The sequence below is a fragment of the Phallusia mammillata genome, chromosome 6, assembly GCF_965637545.1.
Source record: "Phallusia mammillata chromosome 6, kaPhaMamm4.hap1.1, whole genome shotgun sequence".
In the NCBI taxonomy this organism is placed as follows: Eukaryota; Metazoa; Chordata; class Ascidiacea; order Phlebobranchia; family Ascidiidae; genus Phallusia; species Phallusia mammillata.
The window spans coordinates 12,847,324-12,863,976 of NC_137257.1; the positions used below are offsets into that span (position 1 = coordinate 12,847,324).

At 37.4% G+C, this 16,653-nt stretch overlaps 7 non-coding genes across 7 annotated transcripts; all 7 read left to right on the top strand.

The window, feature by feature from the left end:
* Positions 1 to 1,513: 1,513 nt before the first annotated feature.
* On the top strand, positions 1,514 to 1,585 carry Trnad-guc (transfer RNA aspartic acid (anticodon GUC)). Its single transcript has one exon. It is a non-coding gene; the product is annotated as a tRNA-Asp (tRNA).
* Positions 1,586 to 4,315: 2,730 nt separating this feature from the next.
* Positions 4,316 to 4,387, top strand: Trnad-guc (transfer RNA aspartic acid (anticodon GUC)). Its single transcript has one exon. It is a non-coding gene; the product is annotated as a tRNA-Asp (tRNA).
* A 1,329-nt stretch (positions 4,388 to 5,716) lies between these two features.
* On the top strand, positions 5,717 to 5,788 carry Trnad-guc (transfer RNA aspartic acid (anticodon GUC)). The gene has a single exon. It is a non-coding gene; the product is annotated as a tRNA-Asp (tRNA).
* Positions 5,789 to 7,117: 1,329 nt separating this feature from the next.
* Trnad-guc (transfer RNA aspartic acid (anticodon GUC)) lies at positions 7,118 to 7,189 on the top strand. Its single transcript has one exon. It is a non-coding gene; the product is annotated as a tRNA-Asp (tRNA).
* A 1,329-nt stretch (positions 7,190 to 8,518) lies between these two features.
* Trnad-guc (transfer RNA aspartic acid (anticodon GUC)) lies at positions 8,519 to 8,590 on the top strand. Its single transcript has one exon. It is a non-coding gene; the product is annotated as a tRNA-Asp (tRNA).
* Positions 8,591 to 11,320: 2,730 nt separating this feature from the next.
* On the top strand, positions 11,321 to 11,392 carry Trnad-guc (transfer RNA aspartic acid (anticodon GUC)). Its single transcript has one exon. It is a non-coding gene; the product is annotated as a tRNA-Asp (tRNA).
* A 2,730-nt stretch (positions 11,393 to 14,122) lies between these two features.
* Positions 14,123 to 14,194, top strand: Trnad-guc (transfer RNA aspartic acid (anticodon GUC)). Its single transcript has one exon. It is a non-coding gene; the product is annotated as a tRNA-Asp (tRNA).
* Positions 14,195 to 16,653: the final 2,459 nt, after the last annotated feature.

Consider the following 16,653-nt stretch of genomic DNA (forward strand, 5'->3'; position numbering starts at 1 on the left):
AAAGTTAGCGTGGTACGCTCATAGTGATTAACTAACGTTTTAAGTTTTGTTTATGTTTGCGAAAAACATTTCTTCACAATTGACATTCCAATAATTAATAACATGTTTCATGTCTTCGTTAGTATAGTGGTAAGTATCCCCGCCTGTCACGCGTGTGACCGGGGTTCGATTCCCCGACGGGCAGCGTTTGTTATTTTTTCTGCATTATCTGTGAGATTTTAGTTGACAACAGTTGACTTTCAACGCCAAAAAAGTACAAAAATCCATTACTAACATGCTTTTTCTGGTTTGAACAGATTCCTTGAGAAACCTCAAAGTTTTGTGCAACAATGTCTGAAATCAGAAAAATGATGTGCACTAGTTTAATATTTTGCTTTATTGCAAGTGATGAAAATAAGCACATGACTGCTTGAAGACGAAGACACGAAAAAGCCACAAAAAGAAGGTAATTGCGAAAGTACATCAACGCGATGGAACAAACTTGATGAAAACATCTAAGTTGTATATATTTCAACGCATATCTTTAATAAGTAAAATATGTCTTTCATATGCTCTTGAAGTTACCAGTGTTCTATTACACTGCTGTTAGCATTTGTCGACAATGGCGGCCATGTTGCGTTCTGAGGACTTGAGAAACAAGGGAAGAACAAGAACGAGTAGATTTGGAAGATGATTCAATGTCCGATATAGGTTTAAAAGCCGTTTTTCTTGCAAGCGGTACCGCTGCCTTTCCTCTGTAACAGTGACCAACATTAGTTGGGCTGCTGAATGATTTTCTTGCTCGTTTCGTTGATTGAAAGGTTTCATTTTCATGAGAGTTTGAATGAGACTCATTAGTTAGCGAGCAATTATTGTCATCGTCTTCGGTGCGAGAGCGCTTTTTCGAAATTACAGCACCCCGCTTTGACACAAAACTGTTATCGAACCTATTGCGTAACCGATTCCTGGGACAGGAATAAGCTCTTTGGATTTTTCTTTTGCTCACCAGTTCGACCTTCAACGTTTCATCAAGAGCCTGCGAAAAAAGATTACGTTCGTAAAAACAGTTTGTTCAAAGTTAAGATTGACAACAATATGAAAGTGGTCAAGTAATTTAGTTAATTTTGCCGTAACACTTGTGTACAACTTACCATGCTAAGGAGATAAACTGCTACATCCGGGGTGGTATTCATCAATTTGTTTTGCATTGTTTCTTTTCAACAAATAGTTGTTGTTTTATTCAAGAAGTTCGATGGTGTGTACTATCAGCCAACCATTATATAGGTAACTTTGCCAGAAAAAAAGTTTAAGAAGTCAACGTGTTTTTCAAGTGCCGCGTTTAAACTTTGCGTTTCGACTTCGTATCAGACATTTATTTTGTTTAATGAGATAAGACTGCTTATCAGAAAAAGTCCGCTCTTCAAAGTTAGCGTGGTACGCTTATAGTGATTAACTAACGTTTTAAGTTTTGTTTATGTTTGCGAAAAACATTTCTTCAGAATTGACATTCCAATAATTAACAACATGTTTCATGTCTTCGTTAGTATAGTGGTAAGTATCCCCGCCTGTCACGCGGGAGACCGGGGTTCGATTCCCCGACGGGGAGCGTTTGTTATTTTTTCTGCATTATCTGTGAGATTTTAATTGACAACAGTTGACTTTCAACGCCAAACAAGTACAAAAATCCATTACTAACATGCTTTTTCTGGTTTGAACAGATTCCTTGAGAAACCTCAAAGTTTTGTGCAACAATGTCTGAAATCAGAAAAATGATGTGCACTAGTTTAATATTTTGCTTTATTGCAAGTGATGAAAATAAGCACATGACTGCTTGAAGACGAAGACACGAAAAAGCCACAAAAAGAAGGTAATTGCGAAAGTACATCAACGCGATGGAACAAACTTGATGAAAACATCTAAGTTGTATATATTTCAACGCATATCTTTAATAAGTAAAATATGTCTTTCATATGCTCTTGAAGTTACCAGTGTTCTATTACACTGCTGTTAGCATTTGTCGACAATGGCGGCCATGTTGCGTTCTGAGGACTTGAGAAACAAGGGAAGAACAAGAACGAGTAGATTTGGAAGATGATTCAATGTCCGATATAGGTTTAAAAGCCGTTTTTCTTGCAAGCGGTACCGCTGCCTTTCCTCTGTAACAGTGACCAACATTAGTTGGGCTGCTGAATGATTTTCTTGCTCGTTTCGTTGATTGAAAGGTTTCATTTTCATGAGAGTTTAAATGAGACTCATTAGTTAGCGAGCAATTATCGTCATCGTCTTCGGTGCGAGAGCGCTTTTTCGAAATTACAGCACCCCGCTTTGACACAAAACTGTTATCGAACCTATTGCGTAACCGATTCCTGGGACAGGAATAAGCTCTTTGGATTTTTCTTTTGCTCACCAGTTCGACCTTCAACGTTTCATCAAGAGCCTGCGAAAAAAGATTACGTTCGTAAAAACAGTTTGTTCAAAGTTAAGATTGACAACAATATGAAAGTGGTCAAGTAATTTAGTTAATTTTGCCGTAACACTTGTGTACAACTTACCATGCTAAGGAGATAAACTGCTACATCCGGGGTGGTATTCATCAATTTGTTTTGCATTGTTTCTTTTCAACAAATAGTTGTTGTTTTATTCAAGAAGTTCGATGGTGTGTACTATCAGCCAACCATTATATAGGTAACTTTGCCAGAAAAAAAGTTTAAGAAGTCAAAGTGTTTTTCAAGTGCCGCGTTTAAACTTTGCGTTTCGACTTCGTATCAGACATTTATTTTGTTTAATGAGATAAGACTGCTTATCAGAAAAAGTCCGCTCTTCAAAGTTAGCGTGGTACGCTCATAGTGATTAACTAACGTTTTAAGTTTTGTTTATGTTTGCGAAAGACATTTCTTCAGAATTGACATTCCAATAATTAATAACATGTTTCATGTCCTCGTTAGTATAGTGGTAAGTATCCCCGCCTGTCACGCGTGTGACCGGGGTTCGATTCCCCGACGGGCAGCGTTTGTTATTTTTTCTGCATTATCTGTGAGATTTTAGTTGACAACAGTTGACTTTCAACGCCAAAAAAGTACAAAAATCCATTACTAACATGCTTTTTCTGGTTTGAACAGATTCCTTGAGAAACCTCAAAGTTTTGTGCAACAATGTCTGAAATCAGAAAAATGATGTGCACTAGTTTAATATTTTGCTTTATTGCAAGTGATGAAAATAAGCACATGACTGCTTGAAGACGAAGACACGAAAAAGCCACAAAAAGAAGGTAATTGCGAAAGTACATCAACGCGATGGAACAAACTTGATGAAAACATCTAAGTTGTATATATTTCAACGCATATCTTTAATAAGTAAAATATGTCTTTCATATGCTCTTGAAGTTACCAGTGTTCTATTACACTGCTGTTAGCATTTGTCGACAATGGCGGCCATGTTGCGTTCTGAGGACTTGAGAAACAAGGGAAGAACAAGAACGAGTAGATTTGGAAGATGATTCAATGTCCGATATAGGTTTAAAAGCCGTTTTTCTTGCAAGCGGTACCGCTGCCTTTCCTCTGTAACAGTGACCAACATTAGTTGGGCTGCTGAATGATTTTCTTGCTCGTTTCGTTGATTGAAAGGTTTCATTTTCATGAGAGTTTGAATGAGACTCATTAGTTAGCGAGCAATTATTGTCATCGTCTTCGGTGCGAGAGCGCTTTTTCGAAATTACAGCACCCCGCTTTGACACAAAACTGTTATCGAACCTATTGCGTAACCGATTCCTGGGACAGGAATAAGCTCTTTGGATTTTTCTTTTGCTCACCAGTTCGACCTTCAACGTTTCATCAAGAGCCTGCGAAAAAAGATTACGTTCGTAAAAACAGTTTGTTCAAAGTTAAGATTGACAACAATATGAAAGTGGTCAAGTAATTTAGTTAATTTTGCCGTAACACTTGTGTACAACTTACCATGCTAAGGAGATAAACTGCTACATCCGGGGTGGTATTCATCAATTTGTTTTGCATTGTTTCTTTTCAACAAATAGTTGTTGTTTTATTCAAGAAGTTCGATGGTGTGTACTATCAGCCAACCATTATATAGGTAACTTTGCCAGAAAAAAAGTTTAAGAAGTCAACGTGTTTTTCAAGTGCCGCGTTTAAACTTTGCGTTTCGACTTCGTATCAGACATTTATTTTGTTTAATGAGATAAGACTGCTTATCAGAAAAAGTCCGCTCTTCAAAGTTAGCGTGGTACGCTTATAGTGATTAACTAACGTTTTAAGTTTTGTTTATGTTTGCGAAAAACATTTCTTCAGAATTGACATTCCAATAATTAACAACATGTTTCATGTCCTCGTTAGTATAGTGGTAAGTATCCCCGCCTGTCACGCGGGAGACCGGGGTTCGATTCCCCGACGGGGAGCGTTTGTTATTTTTTCTGCATTATCTGTGAGATTTTAGTTGACAAGAGTTGACTTTCAACGCCAAAAAAGTACAAAAATCCATTACTAACATGCTTTTTCTGGTTTGAACAGATTCCTTGAGAAACCTCAAAGTTTTGTGCAACAATGTCTGAAATCAAAAAAATGATGTGCACTAGTTTAATATTTTGCTTTATTGCAAGTGATGAAAATAAGCACATGACTGCTTGAAGACGAAGACACGAAAAAGCCACAAAAAGAAGGTAATTGCGAAAGTACATCAACGCGATGGAACAAACTTGATGAAAACATCTAAGTTGTATATATTTCAACGCATATCTTTAATAAGTAAAATATGTCTTTCATATGCTCTTGAAGTTACCAGTGTTCTATTACACTGCTGTTAGCATTTGTCGACAATGGCGGCCATGTTGCGTTCTGAGGACTTGAGAAACAAGGGAAGAACAAGAACGAGTAGATTTGGAAGATGATTCAATGTCCGATATAGGTTTAAAAGCCGTTTTTCTTGCAAGCGGTACCGCTGCCTTTCCTCTGTAACAGTGACCAACATTAGTTGGGCTGCTGAATGATTTTCTTGCTCGTTTCGTTGATTGAAAGGTTTCATTTTCATGAGAGTTTGAATGAGACTCATTAGTTAGCGAGCAATTATTGTCATCGTCTTCGGTGCGAGAGCGCTTTTTCGAAATTACAGCACCCCGCTTTGACACAAAACTGTTATCGAACCTATTGCGTAACCGATTCCTGGGACAGGAATAAGCTCTTTGGATTTTTCTTTTGCTCACCAGTTCGACCTTCAACGTTTCATCAAGAGCCTGCGAAAAAAGATTACGTTCGTAAAAACAGTTTGTTCAAAGTTAAGATTGACAACAATATGAAAGTGGTCAAGTAATTTAGTTAATTTTGCCGTAACACTTGTGTACAACTTACCATGCTAAGGAGATAAACTGCTACATCCGGGGTGGTATTCATCAATTTGTTTTGCATTGTTTCTTTTCAACAAATAGTTGTTGTTTTATTCAAGAAGTTCGATGGTGTGTACTATCAGCCAACCATTATATAGGTAACTTTGCCAGAAAAAAAGTTTAAGAAGTCAACGTGTTTTTCAAGTGCCGCGTTTAAACTTTGCGTTTCGACTTCGTATCAGACATTTATTTTGTTTAATGAGATAAGACTGCTTATCAGAAAAAGTCCGCTCTTCAAAGTTAGCGTGGTACGCTTATAGTGATTAACTAACGTTTTAAGTTTTGTTTATGTTTGCGAAAAACATTTCTTCAGAATTGACATTCCAATAATTAACAACATGTTTCATGTCTTCGTTAGTATAGTGGTAAGAATCCCCGCCTGTCACGCGGGAGACCGGGGTTCGATTCCCCGACGGGGAGCGTTTGTTATTTTTTCTGCATTATCTGTGAGATTTTAGTTGACAAGAGTTGACTTTCAACGCCAAAAAAGTACAAAAATCCATTACTAACATGCTTTTTCTGGTTTGAACAGATTCCTTGAGAAACCTCAAAGTTTTGTGCAACAATGTCTGAAATCAAAAAAATGATGTGCACTAGTTTAATATTTTGCTTTATTGCAAGTGATGAAAATAAGCACATGACTGCTTGAAGACGAAGACACGAAAAAGCCACAAAAAGAAGGTAATTGCGAAAGTACATCAACGCGATGGAACAAACTTGATGAAAACATCTAAGTTGTATATATTTCAACGCATATCTTTAATAAGTAAAATATGTCTTTCATATGCTCTTGAAGTTACCAGTGTTCTATTACACTGCTGTTAGCATTTGTCGACAATGGCGGCCATGTTGCGTTCTGAGGACTTGAGAAACAAGGGAAGAACAAGAACGAGTAGATTTGGAAGATGATTCAATGTCCGATATAGGTTTAAAAGCCGTTTTTCTTGCAAGCGGTACCGCTGCCTTTCCTCTGTAACAGTGACCAACATTAGTTGGGCTGCTGAATGATTTTCTTGCTCGTTTCGTTGATTGAAAGGTTTCATTTTCATGAGAGTTTGAATGAGACTCATTAGTTAGCGAGCAATTATTGTCATCGTCTTCGGTGCGAGAGCGCTTTTTCGAAATTACAGCACCCCGCTTTGACACAAAACTGTTATCGAACCTATTGCGTAACCGATTCCTGGGACAGGAATAAGCTCTTTGGATTTTTCTTTTGCTCACCAGTTCGACCTTCAACGTTTCATCAAGAGCCTGCGAAAAAAGATTACGTTCGTAAAAACAGTTTGTTCAAAGTTAAGATTGACAACAATATGAAAGTGGTCAAGTAATTTAGTTAATTTTGCCGTAACACTTGTGTACAACTTACCATGCTAAGGAGATAAACTGCTACATCCGGGGTGGTATTCATCAATTTGTTTTGCATTGTTTCTTTTCAACAAATAGTTGTTGTTTTATTCAAGAAGTTCGATGGTGTGTACTATCAGCCAACCATTATATAGGTAACTTTGCCAGAAAAAAAGTTTAGGAAGTCAACGTGTTTTTCAAGTGCCGCGTTTAAACTTTGCGTTTCGACTTCGTATCAGACATTTATTTTGTTTAATGAGATAAGACTGCTTATCAGAAAAAGTCCGCTCTTCAAAGTTAGCGTGGTACGCTGATAGTGATTAACTAACGTTTTAAGTTTTGTTTATGTTTGCGAAAAACATTTCTTCAGAATTGACATTCCAATAATTAACAACATGTTTCATGTCTTCGTTAGTATAGTGGTAAGTATCCCCGCCTGTCACGCGGGAGACCGGGGTTCGATTCCCCGACGGGGAGCGTTTATTATTTTTTCTGCATTATCTGTGAGATTTTAGTTGACAAGAGTTGACTTTCAACGCCAAAAAAGTACAAAAATCCATTACTAACATGCTTTTTCTGGTTTGAACAGATTCCTTGAGAAACCTCAAAGTTTTGTGCAACAATGTCTGAAATCAAAAAAATGATGTGCACTAGTTTAATATTTTGCTTTATTGCAAGTGATGAAAATAAGCACATGACTGCTTGAAGACGAAGACACGAAAAAGCCACAAAAAGAAGGTAATTGCGAAAGTACATCAACGCGATGGAACAAACTTGATGAAAACATCTAAGTTGTATATATTTCAACGCATATCTTTAATAAGTAAAATATGTCTTTCATATGCTCTTGAAGTTACCAGTGTTCTATTACACTGCTGTTAGCATTTGTCGACAATGGCGGCCATGTTGCGTTCTGAGGACTTGAGAAACAAGGGAAGAACAAGAACGAGTAGATTTGGAAGATGATTCAATGTCCGATATAGGTTTAAAAGCCGTTTTTCTTGCAAGCGGTACCGCTGCCTTTCCTCTGTAACAGTGACCAACATTAGTTGGGCTGCTGAATGATTTTCTTGCTCGTTTCGTTGATTGAAAGGTTTCATTTTCATGAGAGTTTAAATGAGACTCATCAGTTAGCGAGCAATTATTGTCATCGTCTTCGGTGCGAGAGCGCTTTTTCGAAATTACAGCACCCCGCTTTGACACAAAACTGTTATCGAACCTATTGCGTAACCGATTCCTGGGACAGGAATAAGCTCTTTGGATTTTTCTTTTGCTCACCAGTTCGACCTTCAACGTTTCATCAAGAGCCTGCGAAAAAAGATTACGTTCGTAAAAACAGTTTGTTCAAAGTTAAGATTGACAACAATATGAAAGTGGTCAAGTAATTTAGTTAATTTTGCCGTAACACTTGTGTACAACTTACCATGCTAAGGAGATAAACTGCTACATCCGGGGTGGTATTCATCAATTTGTTTTGCATTGTTTCTTTTCAACAAATAGTTGTTGTTTTATTCAAGAAGTTCGATGGTGTGTACTATCAGCCAACCATTATATAGGTAACTTTGCCAGAAAAAAAGTTTAAGAAGTCAACGTGTTTTTCAAGTGCCGCGTTTAAACTTTGCGTTTCGACTTCGTATCAGACATTTATTTTGTTTAATGAGATAAGACTGCTTATCAGAAAAAGTCCGCTCTTCAAAGTTAGCGTGGTACGCTTATAGTGATTAACTAACGTTTTAAGTTTTGTTTATGTTTGCGAAAAACATTTCTTCAGAATTGACATTCCAATAATTAACAACATGTTTCATGTCTTCGTTAGTATAGTGGTAAGTATCCCCGCCTGTCACGCGGGAGACCGGGGTTCGATTCCCCGACGGGGAGCGTTTGTTATTTTTTCTGCATTATCTGTGAGATTTTAGTTGACAAGAGTTGACTTTCAACGCCAAAAAAGTACAAAAATCCATTACTAACATGCTTTTTCTGGTTTGAACAGATTCCTTGAGAAACCTCAAAGTTTTGTGCAACAATGTCTGAAATCAAAAAAATGATGTGCACTAGTTTAATATTTTGCTTTATTGCAAGTGATGAAAATAAGCACATGACTGCTTGAAGACGAAGACACGAAAAAGCCACAAAAAGAAGGTAATTGCGAAAGTACATCAACGCGATGGAACAAACTTGATGAAAACATCTAAGTTGTATATATTTCAACGCATATCTTTAATAAGTAAAATATGTCTTTCATATGCTCTTGAAGTTACCAGTGTTCTATTACACTGCTGTTAGCATTTGTCGACAATGGCGGCCATGTTGCGTTCTGAGGACTTGAGAAACAAGGGAAGAACAAGAACGAGTAGATTTGGAAGATGATTCAATGTCCGATATAGGTTTAAAAGCCGTTTTTCTTGCAAGCGGTACCGCTGCCTTTCCTCTGTAACAGTGAACAACATTAGTTGGGCTGCTGAATGATTTTCTTGCTCGTTTCGTTGATTGAAAGGTTTCATTTTCATGAGAGTTTGAATGAGACTCATTAGTTAGCGAGCAATTATTGTCATCGTCTTCGGTGCGAGAGCGCTTTTTCGAAATTACAGCACCCCGCTTTGACACAAAACTGTTATCGAACCTATTGCGTAACCGATTCCTGGGACAGGAATAAGCTCTTTGGATTTTTCTTTTGCTCACCAGTTCGACCTTCAACGTTTCATCAAGAGCCTGCGAAAAAAGATTACGTTCGTAAAAACAGTTTGTTCAAAGTTAAGATTGACAACAATATGAAAGTGGTCAAGTAATTTAGTTAATTTTGCCGTAACACTTGTGTACAACTTACCATGCTAAGGAGATAAACTGCTACATCCGGGGTGGTATTCATCAATTTGTTTTGCATTGTTTCTTTTCAACAAATAGTTGTTGTTTTATTCAAGAAGTTCGATGGTGTGTACTATCAGCCAACCATTATATAGGTAACTTTGCCAGAAAAAAAGTTTAAGAAGTCAACGTGTTTTTCAAGTGCCGCGTTTAAACTTTGCGTTTCGACTTCGTATCAGACATTTATTTTGTTTAATGAGATAAGACTGCTTATCAGAAAAAGTCCGCTCTTCAAAGTTAGCGTGGTACGCTTATAGTGATTAACTAACGTTTTAAGTTTTGTTTATGTTTGCGAAAAACATTTCTTCACAATTGACATTCCAATAATTAACAACATGTTTCATGTCTTCGTTAGTATAGTGGTAAGTATCCCCGCCTGTCACGCGGGAGACCGGGGTTCGATTCCCCGACGGGCAGCGTTTGTTATTTTTTCTGCATTATCTGTGAGATTTTAGTTGACAACAGTTGACTTTCAACGCCAAAAAAGTGCAAAAATCCATTACTAACATGCTTTTCCTGGTTTGAACAGATTCCTTGAGAAACCTCAAAGTTTTGTGCAACAATGTCTGAAATCAGAAAAATGATGTGCACTAGTTTAATATTTTGCTTTATTGCAAGTGATGAAAATAAGCACATGACTGCTTGAAGACGAAGACACGAAAAAGCCACAAAAAGAAGGTAATTGCGAAAGTACATCAACGCGATGGAACAAACTTGATGAAAACATCTAAGTTGTATATATTTCAACGCATATCTTTAATAAGTAAAATATGTCTTTCATATGCTCTTGAAGTTACCAGTGTTCTATTACACTGCTGTTAGCATTTGTCGACAATGGCGGCCATGTTGCGTTCTGAGGACTTGAGAAACAAGGGAAGAACAAGAACGAGTAGATTTGGAAGATGATTCAATGTCCGATATAGGTTTAAAAGCCGTTTTTCTTGCAAGCGGTACCGCTGCCTTTCCTCTGTAACAGTGACCAACATTAGTTGGGCTGCTGAATGATTTTCTTGCTCGTTTCGTTGATTGAAAGGTTTCATTTTCATGAGAGTTTGAATGAGACTCATTAGTTAGCGAGCAATTATTGTCATCGTCTTCGGTGCGAGAGCGCTTTTTCGAAATTACAGCACCCCGCTTTGACACAAAACTGTTATCGAACCTATTGCGTAACCGATTCCTGGGACAGGAATAAGCTCTTTGGATTTTTCTTTTGCTCACCAGTTCGACCTTCAACGTTTCATCAAGAGCCTGCGAAAAAAGATTACGTTCGTAAAAACAGTTTGTTCAAAGTTAAGATTGACAACAATATGAAAGTGGTCAAGTAATTTAGTTAATTTTGCCGTAACACTTGTGTACAACTTACCATGCTAAGGAGATAAACTGCTACATCCGGGGTGGTATTCATCAATTTGTTTTGCATTGTTTCTTTTCAACAAATAGTTGTTGTTTTATTCAAGAAGTTCGATGGTGTGTACTATCAGCCAACCATTATATAGGTAACTTTGCCAGAAAAAAAGTTTAAGAAGTCAACGTGTTTTTCAAGTGCCGCGTTTAAACTTTGCGTTTCGACTTCGTATCAGACATTTATTTTGTTTAATGAGATAAGACTGCTTATCAGAAAAAGTCCGCTCTTCAAAGTTAGCGTGGTACGCTTATAGTGATTAACTAACGTTTTAAGTTTTGTTTATGTTTGCGAAAAACATTTCTTCAGAATTGACATTCCAATAATTAACAACATGTTTCATGTCCTCGTTAGTATAGTGGTAAGTATCCCCGCCTGTCACGCGGGAGAACGGGGTTCGATTCCCCGACGGGGAGCGTTTGTTATTTTTTCTGCATTATCTGTGAGATTTTAGTTGACAACAGTTGACTTTCAACGCCAAAAAAGTACAAAAATCCATTACTAACATGCTTTTTCTGGTTTGAACAGATTCCTTGAGAAACCTCAAAGTTTTGTGCAACAATGTCTGAAATCAGAGAAATGATGTGCACTAGTTTAATATTTTGCTTTATTGCAAGTGATGAAAATAAGCACATGACTGCTTGAAGACGAAGACACGAAAAAGCCACAAAAAGAAGGTAATTGCGAAAGTACATCAACGCGATGGAACAAACTTGATGAAAACATCTAAGTTGTATATATTTCAACGCATATCTTTAATAAGTAAAATATGTCTTTCATATGCTCTTGAAGTTACCAGTGTTCTATTACACTGCTGTTAGCATTTGTCGACAATGGCGGCCATGTTGCGTTCTGAGGACTTGAGAAACAAGGGAAGAACAAGAACGAGTAGATTTGGAAGATGATTCAATGTCCGATATAGGTTTAAAAGCCGTTTTTCTTGCAAGCGGTACCGCTGCCTTTCCTCTGTAACAGTGACCAACATTAGTTGGGCTGCTGAATGATTTTCTTGCTCGTTTCGTTGATTGAAAGGTTTCATTTTCATGAGAGTTTGAATGAGACTCATCAGTTAGCGAGCAATTATTGTCATCGTCTTCGGTGCGAGAGCGCTTTTTCGAAATTACAGCACCCCGCTTTGACACAAAACTGTTATCGAACCTATTGCGTAACCGATTCCTGGGACAGGAATAAGCTCTTTGGATTTTTCTTTTGCTCACCAGTTCGACCTTCAACGTTTCATCAAGAGCCTGCGAAAAAAGATTACGTTCGTAAAAACAGTTTGTTCAAAGTTAAGATTGACAACAATATGAAAGTGGTCAAGTAATTTAGTTAATTTTGCCGTAACACTTGTGTACAACTTACCATGCTAAGGAGATAAACTGCTACATCCGGGGTGGTATTCATCAATTTGTTTTGCATTGTTTCTTTTCAACAAATAGTTGTTGTTTTATTCAAGAAGTTCGATGGTGTGTACTATCAGCCAACCATTATATAGGTAACTTTGCCAGAAAAAAAGTTTAAGAAGTCAACGTGTTTTTCAAGTGCCGCGTTTAAACTTTGCGTTTCGACTTCGTATCAGACATTTATTTTGTTTAATGAGATAAGACTGCTTATCAGAAAAAGTCCGCTCTTCAAAGTTAGCGTGGTACGCTTATAGTGATTAACTAACGTTTTAAGTTTTGTTTATGTTTGCGAAAAACATTTCTTCAGAATTGACATTCCAATAATTAACAACATGTTTCATGTCTTCGTTAGTATAGTGGTAAGTATCCCCGCCTGTCACGCTGGAGACCGGGGTTCGATTCCCCGACGGGGAGCGTTTGTTATTTTTTCTGCATTATCTGTGAGATTTTAGTTGACAAGAGTTGACTTTCAACGCCAAAAAAGTACAAAAATCCATTACTAACATGCTTTTTCTGGTTTGAACAGATTCCTTGAGAAACCTCAAAGTTTTGTGCAACAATGTCTGAAATCAAAAAAATGATGTGCACTAGTTTAATATTTTGCTTTATTGCAAGTGATGAAAATAAGCACATGACTGCTTGAAGACGAAGACACGAAAAAGCCACAAAAAGAAGGTAATTGCGAAAGTACATCAACGCGATGGAACAAACTTGATGAAAACATCTAAGTTGTATATATTTCAACGCATATCTTTAATAAGTAAAATATGTCTTTCATATGCTCTTGAAGTTACCAGTGTTCTATTACACTGCTGTTAGCATTTGTCGACAATGGCGGCCATGTTGCGTTCTGAGGACTTGAGAAACAAGGGAAGAACAAGAACGAGTAGATTTGGAAGATGATTCAATGTCCGATATAGGTTTAAAAGCCGTTTTTCTTGCAAGCGGTACCGCTGCCTTTCCTCTGTAACAGTGACCAACATTAGTTGGGCTGCTGAATGATTTTCTTGCTCGTTTCGTTGATTGAAAGGTTTCATTTTCATGAGAGTTTGAATGAGACTCATTAGTTAGCGAGCAATTATTGTCATCGTCTTCGGTGCGAGAGCGCTTTTTCGAAATTACAGCACCCCGCTTTGACACAAAACTGTTATCGAACCTATTGCGTAACCGATTCCTGGGACAGGAATAAGCTCTTTGGATTTTTCTTTTGCTCACCAGTTCGACCTTCAACGTTTCATCAAGAGCCTGCGAAAAAAGATTACGTTCGTAAAAACAGTTTGTTCAAAGTTAAGATTGACAACAATATGAAAGTGGTCAAGTAATTTAGTTAATTTTGCCGTAACACTTGTGTACAACTTACCATGCTAAGGAGATAAACTGCTACATCCGGGGTGGTATTCATCAATTTGTTTTGCATTGTTTCTTTTCAACAAATAGTTGTTGTTTTATTCAAGAAGTTCGATGGTGTGTACTATCAGCCAACCATTATATAGGTAACTTTGCCAGAAAAAAAGTTTAAGAAGTCAACGTGTTTTTCAAGTGCCGCGTTTAAACTTTGCGTTTCGACTTCGTATCAGACATTTATTTTGTTTAATGAGATAAGACTGCTTATCAGAAAAAGTCCGCTCTTCAAAGTTAGCGTGGTACGCTTATAGTGATTAACTAACGTTTTAAGTTTTGTTTATGTTTGCGAAAAACATTTCTTCAGAATTGACATTCCAATAATTAACAACATGTTTCATGTCCTCGTTAGTATAGTGGTAAGTATCCCCGCCTGTCACGCGGGAGACCGGGGTTCGATTCCCCGACGGGGAGCGTTTGTTATTTTTTCTGCATTATCTGTGAGATTTTAGTTGACAACAGTTGACTTTCAACGCCAAAAAAGTACAAAAATCCATTACTAACATGCTTTTTCTGGTTTGAACAGATTCCTTGAGAAACCTCAAAGTTTTGTGCAACAATGTCTGAAATCAGAGAAATGATGTGCACTAGTTTAATATTTTGCTTTATTGCAAGTGATGAAAATAAGCACATGACTGCTTGAAGACGAAGACACGAAAAAGCCACAAAAAGAAGGTAATTGCGAAAGTACATCAACGCGATGGAACAAACTTGATGAAAACATCTAAGTTGTATATATTTCAACGCATATCTTTAATAAGTAAAATATGTCTTTCATATGCTCTTGAAGTTACCAGTGTTCTATTACACTGCTGTTAGCATTTGTCGACAATGGCGGCCATGTTGCGTTCTGAGGACTTGAGAAACAAGGGAAGAACAAGAACGAGTAGATTTGGAAGATGATTCAATGTCCGATATAGGTTTAAAAGCCGTTTTTCTTGCAAGCGGTACCGCTGCCTTTCCTCTGTAACAGTGACCAACATTAGTTGGGCTGCTGAATGATTTTCTTGCTCGTTTCGTTGATTGAAAGGTTTCATTTTCATGAGAGTTTGAATGAGACTCATCAGTTAGCGAGCAATTATTGTCATCGTCTTCGGTGCGAGAGCGCTTTTTCGAAATTACAGCACCCCGCTTTGACACAAAACTGTTATCGAACCTATTGCGTAACCGATTCCTGGGACAGGAATAAGCTCTTTGGATTTTTCTTTTGCTCACCAGTTCGACCTTCAACGTTTCATCAAGAGCCTGCGAAAAAAGATTACGTTCGTAAAAACAGTTTGTTCAAAGTTAAGATTGACAACAATATGAAAGTGGTCAAGTAATTTAGTTAATTTTGCCGTAACACTTGTGTACAACTTACCATGCTAAGGAGATAAACTGCTACATCCGGGGTGGTATTCATCAATTTGTTTTGCATTGTTTCTTTTCAACAAATAGTTGTTGTTTTATTCAAGAAGTTCGATGGTGTGTACTATCAGCCAACCATTATATAGGTAACTTTGCCAGAAAAAAAGTTTAAGAAGTCAACGTGTTTTTCAAGTGCCGCGTTTAAACTTTGCGTTTCGACTTCGTATCAGACATTTATTTTGTTTAATGAGATAAGACTGCTTATCAGAAAAAGTCCGCTCTTCAAAGTTAGCGTGGTACGCTTATAGTGATTAACTAACGTTTTAAGTTTTGTTTATGTTTGCGAAAAACATTTCTTCAGAATTGACATTCCAATAATTAACAACATGTTTCATGTCTTCGTTAGTATAGTGGTAAGTATCCCCGCCTGTCACGCTGGAGACCGGGGTTCGATTCCCCGACGGGGAGCGTTTGTTATTTTTTCTGCATTATCTGTGAGATTTTAGTTGACAAGAGTTGACTTTCAACGCCAAACAAGTACAAAAATCCATTACTAACATGCTTTTTCTGGTTTGAACAGATTCCTTGAGAAACCTCAAAGTTTTGTGCAACAATGTCTGAAATCAAAAAAATGATGTGCACTAGTTTAATATTTTGCTTTATTGCAAGTGATGAAAATAAGCACATGACTGCTTGAAGACGAAGACACGAAAAAGCCACAAAAAGAAGGTAATTGCGAAAGTACATCAACGCGATGGAACAAACTTGATGAAAACATCTAAGTTGTATATATTTCAACGCATATCTTTAATAAGTAAAATATGTCTTTCATATGCTCTTGAAGTTACCAGTGTTCTATTACACTGCTGTTAGCATTTGTCGACAATGGCGGCCATGTTGCGTTCTGAGGACTTGAGAAACAAGGGAAGAACAAGAACGAGTAGATTTGGAAGATGATTCAATGTCCGATATAGGTTTAAAAGCCGTTTTTCTTGCAAGCGGTACCGCTGCCTTTCCTCTGTAACAGTGACCAACATTAGTTGGGCTGCTGAATGATTTTCTTGCTCGTTTCGTTGATTGAAAGGTTTCATTTTCATGAGAGTTTGAATGAGACTCATTAGTTAGCGAGCAATTATTGTCATCGTCTTCGGTGCGAGAGCGCTTTTTCGAAATTACAGCACCCCGCTTTGACACAAAACTGTTATCGAACCTATTGCGTAACCGATTCCTGGGACAGGAATAAGCTCTTTGGATTTTTCTTTTGCTCACCAGTTCGACCTTCAACGTTTCATCAAGAGCCTGCGAAAAAAGATTACGTTCGTAAAAACAGTTTGTTCAAAGTTAAGATTGACAACAATATGAAAGTGGTCAAGTAATTTAGTTAATTTTGCCGTAACACTTGTGTACAACTTACCATGCTAAGGAGATAAACTGCTACATCCGGGGTGGTATTCATCAATTTGTTTTGCATTGTTTCTTTTCAACAAATAGTTGTTGTTTTATTCAAGAAGTTCGATGGTGTGTAC